This window comes from Caretta caretta, chromosome 4, assembly GCF_965140235.1.
Source record: "Caretta caretta isolate rCarCar2 chromosome 4, rCarCar1.hap1, whole genome shotgun sequence".
In the NCBI taxonomy this organism is placed as follows: domain Eukaryota; kingdom Metazoa; phylum Chordata; order Testudines; family Cheloniidae; genus Caretta; species Caretta caretta.
The window spans coordinates 51,335,168-51,349,388 of NC_134209.1; the positions used below are offsets into that span (position 1 = coordinate 51,335,168).

At 45.2% G+C, this 14,221-nt stretch overlaps 1 long non-coding RNA gene across 1 annotated transcript in view; it reads left to right on the forward strand.

Annotated features, from left to right (window-relative positions):
- LOC142071750 (uncharacterized) overlaps positions 1–12,394 on the forward strand; it is a 61,280-nt gene extending 48,886 nt beyond the window's left edge. The window contains exons 4-7 of the long non-coding RNA XR_012667941.1: positions 1,117–1,218; positions 3,460–3,600; positions 11,351–11,388; positions 12,327–12,394. This is a non-coding gene — a long non-coding RNA (uncharacterized LOC142071750). The remainder of the gene's footprint in view (positions 1–1,116; positions 1,219–3,459; positions 3,601–11,350; positions 11,389–12,326) is intronic.
- Positions 12,395–14,221: the final 1,827 nt, after the last annotated feature.

Genomic DNA, 14,221 nt, shown 5'->3' on the forward strand with positions numbered 1-14,221 from the left:
AGCGGCTGTTCGCCTCTCTGGTTTTCTGGTAGGCTTGCCTCAGCTCCTTCAGTTTCACGCGGCACTGCTTCGGGTCCCTGTTATGGCCTCTGTCCTTCATGCCCTGGGAGATTTTGACAAAGGTTTTGGCATTTCGAAAACTGGAACGGAGTTCTGATAGCATGGATTCCTCTCCCCAAACAGCGATCAGATCCCGTACCTCCCGTTCGGTCCATGCTGGAGCTCTTTTGCGATTCTGGGACTCCATCATGGTCACCTGTGCTGATGAGCTCTGCATGGTCACCTGCAGCTTTCCATGCTGGCCAAACAGGAAATGAGATTCAAAAGTTCGCGGTTCTTTTCCTGTCTACCTGGCCAGTGCATCTGAGTTGAGAGTGCTGTCCAGAGCGGTCATAATGGAGCACTCTGGGATAGCTCCCGGAGGCCAATACCATCGAATTGTGTCCACAGTACCCCAAATTCGAGCCGGCAACGTCGATTTAAGCGCTAATCCACTTGTCAGGGGTGGAGTAAGGAAATCGATTTTAAGAGCCCTTTAAGTCGAAATAAAGGGCTTCATCATGTGGACGGGTGCAGGTTTACATCGATTTAACGCTGCTAAATTTGACCTAAAGTCCTAGTGTAGACCAGGGCTTAGATGACTTCAGCAGTAAACAGACTGGCAGCATATGGGTCTGAGTAGCTTTGGGATGCCCACAGCAGCTGTGCTCTCTGTGCCTTTGTTACCATCAGCAAGATATCAGCTAAAATCTCCACCACCTGTGGAAAACAGTGCCAGTACTCGTGCCAGTGCCCTGCACTTGTACACAGGGAAATAGGTGCTGAAATTTTATTGTTTCATGCGGCCGAAGAATTCCCACCTCATTCCACCCTCCATCCCCATCCTCGCTCCCCCCCCCCCACACACACACACATGCACGTGCTGGGCTATACCCATGGGCTATACCCAGGGCTGGCACTGGAGAGCAGTGCTGTACAGAGGCGCTCCAAAGCTGAAATGCCAATCGGCATGTCTTGTTTAAAACTTTAAGGATGCAAGGAAAGGGAGTTCTAAAACTTAAATTTCACCTTCAGTTTTAAATATAAATATGATACCTCTTTGTGTTTTACCTGTAGCTGTTGTGGTCTTGAGTGTCCCCGCTCTGCACCAGGGAAATGCCTGACCATAATAAGGAGAAGAAAGAAGAGGACACGGGAGGAGATGCTCAATGAAATCCTGTAAGCCAGTGTTGCATCAGATTGTGAACAGAGAGCATGGAGAGTTAATATTTCAGGCTCTATGGTGAAAGAAAGTGTGGACAGGTGAAAGGACCAGGAGTCCCAACAGAAAAAGGAGAGGGAGATGCACCAGAACATAATGGGGCTTCTCTGGCAGCAAACACAGATGCTGCAGACTCTTGCTGATATACAAGTCTAACAATCACAGGCTCACTTCCCTTTGCAGTCAAGGGAGAACTCCATTTTAGCACCTCCCTACGCCCTCCAACATTTCAGGTGGTATCAGGGGTAGCATCCTTACCACTCCACAGGGGGCTCCAGTCAGGACAATTACAGCTTCACATACATGGACCTATGAAAGCCCCAGTTGTTATATATGTAGCCAAAATAGACTGAAATGGACAGAAATGTCCTTTCCCCTTGTTAAGTGCTGTTACAATAAAAACTTCTGAAGTAGTTAATGTATTTGTTTTTTCAGTTGCACATAGTTTTTTTGCATTGGTTTTGGTAGGCAATACAATTCTATGTTTTGGAAATGAATTAATATGTATTACTTCAGCAAGCATGCTGCATAACGCTTAGCAGTACTGAAAGCGCCCACTACTTGCTAATGTACAGGGTGGCAGACCTCAGAGGATCAGTGACAAACACAGTGTAATAATTATAAATGTACAGCAAACACCAAAAATTTTATGGGTGCCTTACCAGACAGACAGCACACACCACACAATTCCTAACAGCATGGACAGCGGGTATCGTAGGAAGGGCACTGGAATTGGGGACAGCCCAGTAACCCGGAGCAGTGGGGCTGGGGACACTGCCACCCAGTGCATTGGGCCTAGCCATGCCACCCAGCCGACCGGAGCACAAGGGCTGGCTGTGGCGCCTGGCTGCCTAGAGCACGGGGTACTGCTGCCCAGGGCTGGGGCCTTGCCCCCCCCCCCCCCCCCCGGCTGCCCAGTGCTGGGGCCAGAGGCCGCAGTGGGAGTGCTCTGGGATCCTGCGGGGGAAGGGGGCAGAAAGGGAGGGGAGGGACAGGGTCTTGGGCCCAATGGGAGGGGCGGGGACTAGTCTCCCCCAGTGGCTGGGTCACCGGCTGACCATGCCTAACAGACTCCAAAGCTGAAGGGCCAGATAGAGCACAGTCCAGCACAACACTGTCGATGACTGTTAAAGGCTGGGTCCCCCAGGATCACTGTTAGTATTTCAACATCACTATTGGCAATCTACCAGTAGGGAATGAATGTTGAAGGTTTCTGAACACTCCTGTATTCTGAACACTCCTGTATTTCTGAACACTCCTGTATTCTTAAAGATGTGTTCTGTTGCAAGGTGGGTTGATACCAAAATAGGGATGTGTGTGCTGTCTATTGCCCCACAACGGTTCAGGAACCCCATTGCATCAAATCCATCCACTATGTTCTGCATATTGAGAGCCACATTCCTGTACAGCAGGAGATGATCAATGGCCCTGCACACTTGCATGACAACGGCCCCCAGTGATGGGGTGTATCAGAACCTTTGAGGCCCCCTGCTGGAGGCCTTGTGAACCTACCACACTCCACCCCAGGAAAGAGCAGTAGGGGTGGGCCCTCCAGACTGCATAGAGAGGCTGCAGGGAAGCAGCCAATCAGAGCCCAACAGGCTCATCTAAAAGGAGCTGGCTGGAGCTAGGGGAGTAATGATGCTGTTCCTAGCTGATGACTGGATCTTAAGCAAGACTTCAGCTCTGATGTAAGGGTGAAGCTGAAGGTGCTGGGACTAAGAGGGGAAGTGCTCAAGGAAAACAAAGCAGCAGGTAATTAAAGGGAAGCAGCCACTGGCTGCTACTTATAGGGTCCCTGAGTTGGGACCTGGAGTAATAGGGTGCCCCATTCCCCACACACACAGGTAGAGTGGCCTAAGCCCAGAGAAGGGGACAGAAGACCCTGAAGAGGGTCAGTGTTTAATTGAACTGGGAGGGGATTGACCTGAACTAGTGGCTCAGCTGGAGAGCTGGCATCAGGAAGGCTCACTATGGAGTGAAGAGTCATCAGGGAGGGGTCCTGGGGCACTGCTTCAGAATAGGTACTGTTGGAAGCTAGTCCAGGAGGGGCTGAGGCGAATCTAATAGGCCCTGTTAGACTGATTGAGAACCAAACCCAGGGACAGGGACAGGGACCAAGACGTTGCAAAGGGCAGTGTGAGAGGCCCTGTTGCACTTGCATACTGGAATGAGTCTGTTTGTTTGTACACCTACAGCCTGTGTGTGACTCAGCAGAGGGCCAAGTCACTGAAAACCTGCTCAAGAAATTTAACCATCAACAGGGGTCACTGCAAGCAGAACAAGGTTGACAGAGTGCAGGTGCAGACATGCCTGGCTGGCAGGGGCACTCAAGTGAGGTGAGTAGCTCCACTGAACCCCCGTTGTTAATTTTCTAGCTCCAAAATGATTTCCCACTGACTGGTAGCAGGCTGATGTTGCAAGCTTCCAGAGTGCCATCACCACTCGCTTCTCAACTGGCTGCACAGCTCTCATCTCGATGTCCCCGTGTTGGAGGGCTGGGATGAGCTCAGCACTCAGATCCAGAAACGTGGCCTTACATATCTGAAAGTTCTGCAGACATTGCTCATTATCCCAAATCTATATTATGATGCAATCCCACCAGTCTGCACTTGTTTCTTAAGCCCAGGAGCAGTACTCCACCATTTACAGCTGCTCTGTGAATGCTACCCACAACCTTGAAGTGCTTCCACTATGTCCCACAGCAATCAGTTCTCCACGAAAGTGTCATGTCCCGCATTTCTGTGATTCTTCTTTTAGCTCTGCAAATACTGATGTGTCCTGTGTTTGCAACATTCATGACAATAGTGCAGAGCTGCATGGGCTCCATGCTTCTGTCACAGATGACAGACAGCAAAAAGTGCTGTGTAGGTTTGTGGGCTTTTTAAAAAAAGGGGTGAAAATTATGGCACTGTAAATGGGAAAAGTTGCATGACGGGAACTTGATCCCTTGTGCCAGGCTCCCCTGCATGGCTCGTTTTTTCCCATTGTGCATTGCCAGAATTTCCCAAAATACAGTGCAGCTGCCAGTGGTGAGTTGTACCACACAGTGCATGGACACAAGCACTCGTGATGAATACAAGCATAGCCAACGCAAGAAGCCAAATATGTACCTCTGCATGAGTGATCTACTAACTGCAGCAACTTTATGCTGGCCTAACTTATATCGACCAAAGGTTGTAGTATAGACACAGGCCATGTCGCCAGAGCCTCCTACTGTAGATGCGGTATATGCTGACAGGAGGAGTTTTTCTGCTGGTGTAGGAAAACTACCTCCCTGAATGGAATTAGCTATGCTGACAGAAGCACTCTTCTGTTGGCATAGCTGTATCTGCAGTGGGAGTTGTGTCAGGATAGCTATGCCACTGCGGGGGGGGTTCACACTCCTGACTGACATAGCTATGCCAGTATGTTTTAAGTATGGACCAAGCCGCAGTGAGAGTTTCCACAATGGGGTTAAAAATGTTCTAATTTACATGCATTAACATCACACATTTAAGAGAAATCAACTGAACTTTCCTGAGTGTCCTTGTATAGACACAGACTAATCAAATGCCCCAGTAGCCTACGGGTAAGTTCCCTGAACTGTGAAAGAGGAGACCAGAAGTTCAAATTTCTGGGCAATACCCTATGCTCATCAACTACAGACATGAATCCCAACCTGAAAATGAGGAAAGGAAGACTGTCTGAATGTCTTCCCCCCACCCCTCCATTTTAATTTTTTTTTAAATAAGCGAGCATAGGCCTTATGAAATGTCACTGCTAATTCAGAAGTCAGGTTTCTAAACATGATGAATCCCAAGCTTATTCACTGCACCACACTGCCTCTCAGAGTGACTAAACCAGTTTGGATGATCCCCTCTCTAACCACAATAAACCACACTCCTTTCCAGGGATGGGATCCAGGATTCCTGATCACCAATATTCTTCTGCTGACTAATAACTACAGTAACTCCTCACTTAAAGTTGTCCCGGTTAACATTGTTTCGTTATTAGGTTGCTGATCAATTAAGGAACATGCTCGTTTAAAGCTGTGCAATGCTCCCTTATAATGTCATAGAATAGCAGGGTTGGAAGGGACCTCAGGAGGTCATCTAGTCCAACCCCCTGCTCAAAGCAGGACCAATCCCCAATTAAATCATCCCAGCCAGGGCTTTGTCAAGCCTGACCTTAAAAACTTCTAAGGAAGGAGATTCTACCACCTCTCTAAGTAACGCATTCCAGTGTTTCACCACCCTCTTAGTGAAAAAGTTTTTCCTAATATCCAACCTAAACCTCCCCCACCGCAACTTGAGACCATTACTCCTTGTTCTATCATCTTCTACCACTGAGAATAGTCTAGAACTATCCTCTTTGGAACCCCCTTTCAGGTAGTTGAAAGCAGCTATCAAATACCCCCTCATTCTTCTCTTCTGCAGACTAAACAATCCCAGTTCCCTCAGCCTCTCCTCATAAGTCATGTGTTCCAGACCCCTCATCATTTTTGTTGCCCTTCGCTGGACTCTCTCCAATTTTTCCACATCCTTCTTGTAGTGGGGGGCCCAAAACTGGACACAGTACTCCAGATGAGGCCTCAACAATGTCGAATAGAGGGGAACGATCATGTCCCTCGATCTGCTGGCTACGCCCCTACTTATACATCCCAAAATGCCATTGGCCTTCTTGGCAACAAGGGCACACTGTTGACTCATATCCAGCTTCTTGTCCACTGTCACCCTAGGTCCTTTTCCGCAGAACTGCTCCCTAGCCATTCGGTCCCTAGTCTGGCAGCTGCCTGCTTTGTCTACTGCTTGCAGAAAGAGAAGCCCGTTGGAGCTAGCTGATGGGGGCTTGGAACCAGGGTGGACCGGCAGCCCCCCTATCAGCTCCCCACTCCCCTAAGTTCCCTGTGCAGCAGCCGCCCAGCAAGCTATCAGTTGCCTGCAGTTCAGCTGTCCCTCTCCCCACTGCCTTGGAGCTGCTCCTAGGAGCCTCCAGCTTGCTGGGAGGGGGGAAGAGGAGGGGGAGGAGAGAAGAAGAGGGCTAATGTCAGGGTGTCCCCCCTGCCCCTTATTGCTGCCCCCTGCTTACCCCTTCTCCATATAGAGCAGGGTGGGGACAGGACAGGGCTCAGGATGGAGAGAGCTTGCTGGCCGCAGCTGCTATCTCAACTTTCTGATCTTTTTAAAGGCAGTGTACTTAGAGTGGGGAAAGCGTACTTAAAGGGGCAATGTGCATCTCTCTCTCTCTTGCCCCCACACACAGGGTGTGTGTCTCTGTGTGCCATGCTGTCTCCCCTTCCTCCATTCATGTTGCCTTGTAGAGTGTGAGGCTACATTAACAACGTGTTAACCCTTGAGGGCTTAGCCGCATGCTAGTTCATCATTTAGCTGTAAGGCATCCCCTGGGAAATATCCTACCCTCTGACTTCACAACCTCAACCAAGCTTCACAACCATCATCGCTGTGTACCAGTATTAAATTGTTTGTATAAAACTTATAGTGTGTGTGTATATACAAACAAAATTGGATTTGCTTTAACATCGTTTCACTTAAAGTCGCATTTTTCAGGAACATAACTGTAATGTTAAGCAAGGAGTTACTGTAGTTATGTAGTCCACTGGGAAAGTATGTGCCAAGTCCTTCCCTAAGGGCTGGTTTAGAAAGGACATAGTGATCACTCCTGTAATTCAAGTGGTAAGGGCCTGAGCTAGGGACCTGAAGACTCTGGGGTTTTAAACTGTTCCTGGTTAATGTGTGGGGTAGGTGACATGGTTGTCCATGATTCACACAGTGAGGGGGGGGAAGCCCACTTTATCCTAGGATTTTAAGCATAGAACTTGCTTTAATCTGTAAACTATTGTTTGAGTCACTTGCCACACCTTTTGCCTGAAGAAAAGGAGTACTTGTGGCACCTTAGAGACTAACCAATTTATTTGAGCATGAGCTTTCGTGAGCTACAGCTCACTTCATCAGATGTATACCGTGGAAACTGCAGCAGACTTTATATACACACAGAGAATATGAAACAATACCTCCTCCCACCCCACTGTCCTGCTGGTAATAGCTTATCTAAAGTGATCAACAGGTGGGCCATTTCCAGCACAAAGCCAGGTTTTCTCACCCTCCACCCCCCCACACAAATTCACTCTCCTGCTGGTGCTAGCCCATCCAAAGTGACAACTCTTTACATAATCAAGTCGGGCTATTTCCTGCATAGATCCAGGTTTTCTCACATCTCCCCCACCCCCATACACACACAAACTCACTCTCCTGCTGGTAATAGCTCATCTAAACTGACCACTCTCCAAGTTTAAATCCAAGTTAAACCAGAACATCTGGGGGGAGGGGTAGGAAAAAACAAGAGGAAACAGGCTACCTTGCATAATGACTTAGCCACTCCCAGTCTCTATTTAAGCCTAAATTAATAGTATCCAATTTGCAAATGAATTCCAATTCAGCAGTTTCTCGCTGGAGTCTGGATTTGAAGTTTTTTTGTTTTAAGATAGCGACCTTCATGTCTGTGATTGCGTGACCAGAGAGATTGAAGTGTTCTCCGACTGGTTTATGAATGTTATCATTCTTGACATCTGATTTGTGTCCATTTATTCTTTTACGTAGAGACTGTCCAGTTTGACCAATGTACATGGCAGAGGGGCATTGCTGGCACATGATGGCATATATCACATTGGTGGATGTGCAGGTGAACGAGCCTCTGATAGTGTGGCTGATGTTATTAGGCCCTGTGATGGTGTCCCCTGAATAGATATGTGGGCACAATTGGCAACGGGCTTTGTTGCAAGGATAAGTTCCTGGGTTAGTGGTTCTGTTGTGTGGTAGGACAGTGGGGTGGGAGGAGGTATTGTTTCATATTCTCTGTGTGTATATAAAGTCTGCTGCAGTTTCCACGGTATACATCTGATGAAGTGAGCTGTAGCTCACGAAAGCTCATGCTCAAATAAATTGGTTAGTCTCTAAGGTGCCACAAGTACTCCTTTTCTTTTTGCGAATACAGACTAACACGGCTGTTCCTCTGAAACCTTTTGCCTGAGTAACCCAATGGCTAATGTGTGTGTTGTGTCCCCTCTGTGCCACATCCACAGAGAGTATGAGGCTGTGATAACTCAGCTTGCATGCTCAGTTCTTTTTAGCACAATCTGTAAAGACTCATGATTTATAGCTGTGGAGGTCATGGGTTCAATCCAAATGGTATCTGTCACACATACAGGTGTCCCATAGTGGTGGGTTTGAAGGTGAGGGGTATGCTTTGCACTGGCAGGGAAGGAGGAGAACTATAGGCAGACCTGCTGGTGTAATGCAGGTAAGCTCACCCTGCAGCTACTCCTGGCAATATCCAATTTGTGGAAATCCATGAAATGCCAGGGAGTGTTTCAGACTCCTTCACAGAAGTTCTCACCCGCTGACTGCTTACATCTTTCCTGCTGAACATGGATGGTTGCTCTTGGTGTACTTACTTTCATGGGGGGTGGGGCGTCAGCAGCACAGTTTCTCCCTCTGATTCCCAAGTAGATGCAGCTCATCTTTTCCCTGACAAAAATTACGTTTGACAGTAAGGTTGAAGCAGGACACACTCCATCCACCTGGGAACTTAAAAGCATGGAAAGGAGACGTTAAGAGGACAGACATATGCATTCCTTACCATCTTCATGTTGCTAACAACACACTACAGTGCTTCATAAGGCTTTCACTTCCATCTTCAACAGATAGCCAAGGGTATCCCCAATTTCATCAAACAACCAAATTCTTAACAGCAGTACTAAGGCAAAATAACCTCCCAGAGGCACGGAATGTCTGACAATCAGATGTGCTGATCATTTATATAATGATATATATATCAACCATAGCATCTGGTACTCCCTTGACTTCTCTGTCCTCTCCTGATTTGCCTCCTACTTCTCTAAGTGCCCCTTCGTGTGTTTTTTGGAGGAGGATCTACATCCATGCTCCAGCTTTCTATAGGAGTTCCATAGGGCTCTGTCTTGGTTCCCTTTCTCTCTCTCTCCACCTTAAATCTAGGTAATCTCATCTGCAAACACATATGCAACTACCATCTCTATGCTGATGACTAACAGATCTACCTCGCTTTTCACACCTTGCTCCTTCTGGCCAAACTAAAATCTCGGCCTGTTTCTGATATTTCCTTGTGGGTTTCCAGCCATCAGCTAAACATGGCTTAAACAGAGCTCCTAATCTTCCCTTCCAAGTACTCCTCCCACCTACTTATTTTTCTCAATCACTGTAAACAACAGCAACATCCTGCCTGTTACTCAGGCCTGTAACCTTGGTGTCATCTTCTACTCAGACTGCTCTCTAATCCTCACATCTGGGCTACGTCTAAATCTTCCTGATTCTTTCTGCATAACCTCTCTAAGATATGGCCTTTGTTATCCATCCACACAGCTAAAACTCCTGTCCACGCTCTTGCAATCTTACATCTCGATTACTGCAATATCTTTTTCTCTGGCTTTGACAAACACAGTTGTGCCTCACTCATCCATTCAGAATGGCCCTGCAAAGATCATTTCCTAGCCCTTCATTTTGACAATATCACCCCTCTCTTTGAATCCCTCTTCTGGCTTCCCCTTCTCTGTTGCATTAAACAAGCTTTTTGTCTTCACTATCAAGGTCATTTGCAGCCAACCCCCTCCCCCGTTTAGCTGTCATTCTTTATCAAGCTGTCTGTGCTCCCCTCTGATAGGCCTATGATGCCAGCCTCCATCACTCATTTCTTAAATTTTCAAACAAGCACCTTTCTCTCATGCAGCCCCCCACACTTGGGAGGCACTCCCTGTGAACTCCCAGAGAGCTACCTCATTATCCACCTTCATATCCTTCCTTTGCCGTTATGCCTACATAAAACTTGAGAGCAGTTAGGCAGCTAGTGTGCTGAGACTGCTGCTGCTGCTGACCAATATTGTCTCATTATTCACTCATACTCCTGTCTGTCAATATCTGTCTGTCATCATCTATATTGATACTGATAAACTCCTTGGGGAAGGGACCATCTTTTTGTTCTGTTTTGTACAGTGCCTAGCACAATGGTCCATGATTAGGGCTCCTAGGCTGTAATGTAGTACAAATAAATAAGAAGTTCATTGTTAAGCCAAAAGAAGGCTAAGAAAGATGCTGCATGAAAGATGCTACTTGTAGGAGTAAGGACAATAGACTCTGTGTGTGTGTCTCTGTTTATTTTGGAAGATGCCAGCAACTCCATTGTTAAGACTCTTACTGTCTTTTCTGTCAATTACATTTTTGGTCTCCACAATATTCAAACATAGCAAAAATGTTTTATATTAAAATGTTCATAATTTTTAAAAAAAATAGTAATTTTCTCCTCAAATAATTTAAGCTTCTTACAAGGGACAGTCTTCTCTATGAAGAAATGTCAGTTTGAACTGTGCATAGGTCAAAATATATATGTGTATATTTTAAAACTAATATTTTCTATTTCCTTTTTGTCTAACTTCCTGTGTGCCGAGCCCAGGTTGTTTATTCTTCTGAATGATGCAATGGGTTAACGAACTGTTTGTGGGTTATCAGTAAGGAAATCTTAAGGTACAAGGACCATAACAGTACCTTATGTTTCACTTTGATTAAACTGGTAGAATTCCGCGTAAATGGAAATTTGTGAAGGCGTATAGCCTTCGTTCAGTGAAATGCCAGAACCAAGAGGATATAGTAGGAAGTAAATTAAAACAAAGAGCTTCTCATTCTGCTGAAAAACTCCAAACATGCTGAAGTCTTCAAATTCAAAATCCAGTCTGTCTCACAAACAGGATATGCCTTTAAAAAAAGGGAAACTAGTAATCTTTTTTGCAGGGAGGGAGAGGCATGGCAAAGTTGATATTTTGGGGTAGAGTGAGGAGGCTCTTGCAAGTGTGGAAGGTTTCCAATCAGATAATTATTTTATAGCTTTGGGGAGATGGTTGGGATTACTTATTGGAATTACAGATGTCTATAATTGTCTTAACATACGTCAAAGGTGCCTAGAACAATGCTGAATTTGTTTTATAAATCTAAATTATTATTTTAAAGCAAACTTTTTTAAACAGTAGTTCATTTTTTGTTTTTGTTTTTTAATGTTTTACAGGCAATGGTAAACCCAACTGCTTTTTCAGAAATAAAAATGTGAGTGCATTGTGAAGCTTCCTCCTAACCCATGAAGCCAAGAACGATGTAATGCATGTAGTATTGTTTATTATACATATTGCATTAGTACCAAGGGATCTCATGCAGGATCAGGGCCCCATTGTGCTTGGTATTATATAAACACAAAGGAAAATAGTTCCTTCCTGAGGCGCTTACAGACTAATTTAAGAGAAGACATAATAAATGAGTAACCAACAGGAGAGAAGTAGCAGGGCAGAAAAGGGTGACTGTAATAGGATCCCACAGCTAATTAAGCTTAGCAATTGCACTACTTGAGGATTCTGAATTACATCTGGATATCTGTAATCCACTGACCATCCTGCCTTAGTGTGTGTGGCAGCCAGATATACAAGAAGCAGATCCTCTTCAATCAGTAGGCCTAACTGGATTGTGGCTTACCTAATAGCTGTTCTTCTTCAACAAAGAAAAATAATAGTTGTCCAGAAAAAGAGTAGGGGATACTTGTAACTGGGGTAGGGAAACTTATTTTCTGACAGGCCATTATCTGTGACAAAAGTAAGTGGTGTTAAATCTCTGCCTATTAAACTCTCTCAATTTTCTGACTATTATTTTTCCTCCAAAGACCCACTTAATTGCTACATTCATTAACTCTGAGGGTGGCTTGTGGCCAGTGAGAGATCACAGTTTTCCCTGAAGGCTGCTTATGTTGACGCCTACTTATGTAGGCACTCAGCTGACATACATAGGAGGCAGCAACACTTTTTTTTAATATTTAATACGGGGCGATTCCTTGGTCCGCTCCACGTGGTGCACTACGCTGGGTACGTTCAGCGTGCAATGATTGTATTGCAGAGGAGTAAACCATCATAAAGAGAATCTGAAAAAAAACTGTAAAAGCTTTAGTAGTCATCTTTTGCATGCTATTTATGATCATTACTTATTGGTTTACATTCCAGGATCTCCCAGTGACTCAACTGTGTGACCTAAGGCAAGTCTTTTCATCTCTCTGTACCTCAGTTTTCTCACCTATATCACATTGTTGGAGAAGGAGATTTGGCCAACGTGAGCACACAAACAACCCTAAGAGACAACAAACCAACTTCCAAAGTATACTTTTATTGCTAGATTTTTGCTGGTATACAAAATGAAGGATAAACTGCTAGTTGCATGAATTTTTCTCTCAAGCTGATGTAACCATTAAATCTGAGCAATCACATCTTGTGGATGTATTGATACATCCTGTGGCCATAATATGTGTTTGACTATTTTTCCTCATGATATAAATACTGTAAGGTATACAGATACTAAGGCGATGAGTGTGAGAGAAATCATGAGAGAGAGAAATAGATATAAATTCATTTCAGGCGTAATCTCTGAAAATTTAAGGGGACTTTTAATCTGGTTGACTTTCAGTAAACCTTGTGTAAAGTTCCTGACTAGAGCTGATGGCTTCATTATGTACCTCCTTGGGCATTTGTACCTCAAATGCTACTTATAGCTTTATGAAGCAGTGTGAGCAAAATTCGTTTGTCTCTAAAGCTTTGCATTTAGAGTACTCCAGCTATTGAGATAGGGGTGATGAGCATGATTACCAGGGCTTACATGTCCATCTTATGTCCACAGTACATAATATTAAAAGCTTAGACCTTCTGTCAGTCTCTACTCTCTGTAAATTTTGTCACCCCAATCCTGAATTTGTATTTTCCTTCATATAGGCCAAAACTGCCTATTAATACCTTTATAATATTAACCACCGCCTCAGCTCTACCTTTTTTGAAATCTTCATCCACATCTTCCACTCCTTCAACTCTCACCTTTTTTAACTCTAGTACAGGGGTGGCCAACCTGAGCCTGAGAAGGAGCCAGAATTTACCAATGAACATTGTCAAAGAGCCACAGTAATATGTCAACAGCCCTCGCATCTGCTACCCCCCTCCAGCCCCCAGTGTGTCCCGCCCATTGGCAGCCCTGCCAATCAGCTCCTCCCCCTCCCTCCCTACGCCTTCTGGCCACTGCAATCAGCTATTTCGCAGTGTGCAGGAGGCTCTGGTGGGGAGGAGTGAGGGCATGGCAGGCTCGGGTGGATTGGTGGCAGGACCTGGAGCAGAGCAGGGGGGTTGAGCAGTGAACACCCCACAGCACATTGGAAAGTTAGCATCTGTAGCTTCAGTATCTGAGTCAGCGCCTATGCAAGGAGCCACAGGTTGGCCACACCTGCTCTAGTACATTGTAGAACGCTACTGCAAAAGAAACATGACCACACTACTCGCAACCTGCTTAAACATCTCCACTAGCTCTATTCATTTGAGAAACTAATTCAAAATTGCCTGCCTGGCTTTTAAAATCCTGCATGTATTTTGTTCTTCAGTTACCTCTGCTCACCTAATATTGGCTGCCTCCAGGCACTTTCATAATCTCACCATTTCTGGTGCAAGAGTTTTCTCTTCTGCATCTCAGGAAAGGCCTTTCTGTATATCTGTCTCATTGAGTCTCTATTTCTAAAAAAATCTCAGACAGAAGAATGTCCTCCCTTCCCTATACTTGTCTTTTTTTCTCTTTTTGTTGCTGGAATTGATTAACTCTGCAATTGCATTATTTCATTCTTAAAACACCAGGCAACAGTGTGTTCGAAAGATGTTACAGAATGCGAAGTTGTAATGTACTGAAACAGGAAATAATTTCAGAATAGGATGATTCACCCTCTCTGCAACCCCCAACTAAAAATAAAAAAAGATGATTCACTATAGAAAGTCTAAATGAGGTTTCTCAAATTCATATGCTCGCTGGATTATCATATGTGAGGCAATTCTGTGGTTCGCGTTCTGGCAATGTGGTATCATTTTACTTGAAA